Source organism: Oncorhynchus gorbuscha, unplaced genomic scaffold, assembly GCF_021184085.1.
Source record: "Oncorhynchus gorbuscha isolate QuinsamMale2020 ecotype Even-year unplaced genomic scaffold, OgorEven_v1.0 Un_scaffold_1135, whole genome shotgun sequence".
NCBI classification, from domain to species: Eukaryota; Metazoa; Chordata; class Actinopteri; order Salmoniformes; family Salmonidae; genus Oncorhynchus; species Oncorhynchus gorbuscha.
The window spans coordinates 125,534-130,754 of NW_025746005.1; the positions used below are offsets into that span (position 1 = coordinate 125,534).

At 39.9% G+C, this 5,221-nt stretch overlaps 1 pseudogene; it reads right to left on the reverse strand.

The window, feature by feature from the left end:
• Positions 1–212: 212 nt before the first annotated feature.
• LOC124021595 lies at positions 213–4,116 on the reverse strand (annotated as a pseudogene).
• Positions 4,117–5,221: the final 1,105 nt, after the last annotated feature.

Below are 5,221 nucleotides of genomic sequence, written 5' to 3' on the forward strand. Positions count from 1 at the left end.
AAATACTTAGACTTTAACTCAAGTAGTATTTTACTTGGTGACTTTCACTTGAGTTACGCTTGCTACATTAAGAGCAGAATTAAGGCTTCTCTTCTGTGTCTGTTCTCTGATGACCTTTTAGGTCAGCTGTTGTTTTAAACAATTTTCTACAGTCAGATCAGTGCTAAGGCTTCTCTCTTTTGTTTACCTTGGTGTCTTTTTAACTGACACATTCAAGAGAAACTCTTTCAACAGTCAGAGCAGGAGTAAGGCTTCTCCCCTGTGTGTATACGTTCATGTGTTTTTAAGTAGTCTAGTTGAGAGAAACTCTTTCCACAGTCAGAGCAGGAGTATGGCTTCTCTCCTGTGTGTGTTCTCTGGTGAACTTTTAGCTCAGCTGATGTTGTGAAGTATTTTATACAGTCAGAGCAGGAGTAAGGCTTCACTCCTGTATGTATACGTTCATGTGTTTTTAAGTGGCCCAGTTGAGAGAAAATCTTTCCACAGTCAAAGCAGGAGTAAGGCTTCTCTCCTGTGTGTGTTCTCTGATGAACTTTTAGCTCAGCTGATGTCGTGAAACATTTTACACAGTCAGAGCAGAAGTATGGCTTCACTCCTGTATGTCTACGTTCATGTGTTTTTAAGAGGTCCAGTCGAGAAAACCTCTTCCCACAGTCAGAGCAGGAGCAAGGCTTCTCTGATGTGTGTGTTCTCTGATGAACTTTTAGCTCAGCTGATGTTTTGAAGCATTTTACACAGTCACAACAGGAGTAGGGCTTCTCCCCTGTATGTATACGTTCATGTGTTTTTAAGTGGCCCAGTTGAGAAAAACTCTTTCCACAATTAGAGCAGGAATAAGGCTTCACTACCGTATGTATATGTTCATGTGTTTTTAAGGTTCTGAGTAGAGGGAAACTCTTTCCACAGTCAGAGCAGGAGTAAGGTTTCACTCCTGTATGTATACTTTCATGTGTTTTTAACATGTCCAGTCGAGAGAAACTCTTTCCACAGTCAGAGCAGGAGTATGGCTTCACTCCTGTATGTATACTTTCATGTGTTTTTAACATGTCCAGTCGAGAGAAACTCTTTCCACAGTCAGAGCAGGAGTATGGCTTCACTCCTGTATGTATACGTTCATGTGTTTTTAAGTTGCACAGTACAGAGTAACTCTTTCCACAGTCAGAGCAGAAGAAAGGCTTCTCTCCTGTGTGTGTTCTCTGATGAACTTTTAGCTCAGCTGATGTTGTGAAGCATTTTACACAGTCAGAGCAGGTGTAAGGCTTCAATCCTGTATGTATACGTTCATGTGTTTTTAAGTGGGAAAGTTGAGAGAAACTCTTTCCACAGTCAGAGCAGAAGAAAGGCTTCTCTCCTGTGTGTGTTCTCTGATGAACTTTTAGCTCAGCTGATGTTGTGAAGCATTTTACACAATCAGAGCAGGAGTAAGGCTTCACTCCTGTATGTATATGTTCATGTGTTTTTAAGTGGCCCAGTCGAGAGAAACACGCCCCACAGTCAGAGCAGGAGTAAGGCTTCTCTCCAGTGTGCAGTCTCTGATGAACCGTCAGATTCCCTGATGTTGTGAATCTCTTCCCACAGTCAGTACAGGAATACAGATTCTGTCCTGTGTGTATTTTTTGGTGTATTTTTAGCTTTGATAGAATTGGGAAAATCTCTTCACAATGTGGGCAGTGGTGAGACCTTTTAGCTCTGTGATCTTTCTGCTGTTGCTCTCTGGATGTCGAGAATGTTTCAACATGGTCTCCTGTGTGAACAACATCAGAAGAACCAGTCAGTTGGTGTGATATACATGTCAATCAAATGTATATTATGAAGCCCTTTTTACATCAGCAGCTGTCAAACAGAAAGCCAGCCTAAAATCCCGAAAGAGCAAGCAATGCAGATATAGCAGCACAGTGGCCAGGAAAAACTCCCTAAAAAGCAGGAACTTTAGAAGAAATGTAGAGAGGAAACAGGCTCAAAGAGGTGGCCAGTCCGCTTCCGGCTGTACCGGGCGACACATGTATTCATATCAGTAGGCTGTACAATACAGACTCATTTCATAGGACTTTAAAACACTGGCAGTTTGTCTACTTCACTTCTTTAGTCTACACTCTGATCACTCCAGATAACCCAGTGAATAAAACAAATGCTGGCAATACTGGTGTCAAACCATGCAAGTCTCAGTAGCATGAAAAAACAGCTACTTTTTCATTGAAACAGTTCTACTGCAACTCTTCATGCACAGTGGAACTTTGGAATGAAAAACAAACTTAGATAGAACCTGATCTCACCATGAGAAACAGATTTCCCAACCTTCTCCTCCTCTTCTTCATCTTTAATGTTGACATTCAGTTCCAGTGTTTGACTGCAGTCTTCCAGCTTCACTGATGCCATCTCTGGATCCTGCAGTGCAAACTGGGCTCCACTGTCACAATCAGGACCCAGTGACTGTAGGTTTGGACTCAGTGTGGAATGAGAGAGACAGGCTGGGTTTGTCCTCACTGTTGATGTTACCGGCCTCAGACTTAATTCTAGTCGTCCTGTAGTAACAATGAGAAACAGACACAAAAGTTAGTCTTGACAGTTCTGGCACTTTTTATTCTCTAAAAATATATAATATTTTTTTTCTGTTCAATTGTCTAATTCAGTGCTTGACTTAGACTGAAATAGGTGCCGGTAATGTTGGTATTTAGCTGCAGGAGCTCCACAATACTGTTGAGCTAATATTCTATAAGAGGAACATGAGCTCAAACACTAGAAATTTGAGGTGACTGTACTCAGCTCCAGTGAGCTCCTGTCCAAGTAGAGCACTGATCTCATTTCAATAGATCTGGTAACTAAGCATTGACAAAACATTAATTAATAAATATTAGACAAATTATACACTTTAAAATTAGGCTACACAACTGTAAATGCACTTAATCTATAGTAGATATCCCCTATACACAAATGCAGAAATGACTCAAAAAAACATTTAGTACAAGGTTGTAGTATGTGTTAGGCAGCACTATGTACTATTTTCCTGAATAACTTTGTCTTCCCTGGGCGGCAGGGTAGCCTAGTTGTTAGAGCGTTGGAATAGTAACTGAAAGGTTGCAAGTTCGAATCCCCGAGCTGACAAGGTACAAATCTGTCGTTCTGCCCCTGAACAGGCAGTTAACCCACTGTTCCTAGGTCGTCATTGTAAATAAGAATTTGTTCTTAACTGACTTGCCTAGTAAAATAAAGGTATAAAATAAATAAAATTACTCCAATCAAAAACCAATAGTATTTCCGTTCACACCATAGTAACATTTATAGATAGACAGAAACAACTGAATGTCTCTGAATATTAGTACACGTGCAAAAAAAAAGATAATAATTACATTTAGCTCCAACCACAAAATAGTCTCAGTGCGTCGATGCAGACGGAGTGGAATCCGCCATTTTACCAGCTCGTGAATTTTGCACAAAACCAAAAAGGACATGTAAAACGAACCCAGAAATCTAAAAAAAAAAAATGTATCCTTAATGAAATGACCTTGACGAAATGATAAACATCCACTCAGACTAACTCAAAGTCTCTACGTGACTTGTAAAAAAAGTGATCACGTTCACTCACGCGGTTTGACATAAAAATAGCACATAAAACCTTTATCAAAACGTCATAATAACTTGACGTATTTGTTACATAGCATGTTATGACATGTTATTTCGATATTAGAACGTGCTATTACATACCAGTAGTAATACATTAGAAACGGACACAGAAGTTGTCGTCTTGACTACACAATTCTGACGTATCCTTTATTCCGAAGAATGATGTGCGCCTGCGCGGAACTTCCTTTTCCCCCACAACCAGTTTCTAAACCCAGAGACGTAACAACGCGAGACTTCAGAGAATGCTTGCGAAGCAGACCAAGCCGGGGTTTGACAAGTCAATGAGAGAAGTGAACAATTCTGATACTTTTGCAGCGGCTAACGGGGATCCTAATAAATACCAAAAAGATTCTGTCGTCACACACTTGAAACATGGCCATTATTTTATAAATGTCATAACTCAGTGGTTTATTCACAATAGTTCTCACTGCGTATCTTACATATCGCAGATTCACATGAGTAGGCAGAAACTCTTAACTCTCCCAACGAAACTCCAGATATAACACCTTTTATTCGTGCCCTGCTCCGAAAAACTGCTCTCTCCGTCTGCTCTTCTGAGCCGCATGAACTCAAAACAAAACCACTACTGGTCACTCTGACTGACTCTACCTTTCCTAATGCCTCCTTTACCATCTTCCTGGCCTCAAATGATCTCCCAAAAATACACAATTGTTGATGATTGTTGATGAATCCCACTCCAAAAGAACCCGATGTTAGTTTACAACTTTTGGTCTTTTTGCTACATTTGTCGTTGTCTCCGTCTTCCATTCATTCTGACCAACTTTACTCAACTGGGAGATATCAGACTCGAACAAGCACCTCCGCTTCGCCATATTTCCCTACAAAAAAACAAGACACACCCCAGTACGGACTAACTCCTGCACTGCAAAAACAGCCGAAGATCAGCCTGATCAGCTTGTACTCATAGAAATGCCTGAGATACACGAATATAACTATATAATATTGCATATGGTATAAGTTTGATTATTTGTTGATATACACAATGTAATGAAATATATTGATTTAAAATAAAATCGAATATCTTGTAATGTGTTCTGATCTAGACAGAATGACTGAAAATGACCTGTAATTTTAAATCATTAGTTTACAATTTCACAATGGAATTTATTACAATTTATAACCGTCATGTCTCCAAACTGGGAGAAGCAGAAAGAGCAAGTCATTCACCCGACATGTGTTCCTCATGACGGCAACACAACGATACGAGGATAATTGTAAGAATCAACATTTCTGAAAACGTTTCTAATTTGATAGGGTTGTTATATTAACTATCAGTTTCTGTTGATGTCGCAAACTATTATGTTCTCTAGGCTAACTCTCTGCCTGGTTACTTGCATGCTAACTTAACTAGCTAATGTAAACTCGTACGTCGCCTTGGTCCGTACAATTGCCCTTATTTTAGCGCCCAAAAACGTACTACTTCCAGATCAACTGTAATGTCAATACCATTGTAAGCACAATTTCTCCACTTTCCAACTGAATCAATTGCATGGCCTAAACGCTGCCCGTTTCTGCATAATTCAAGCAGGCAATGAGCCCCATTGAATCTTTAATAAAATTGCGGGTGGTGAAGCGAAAC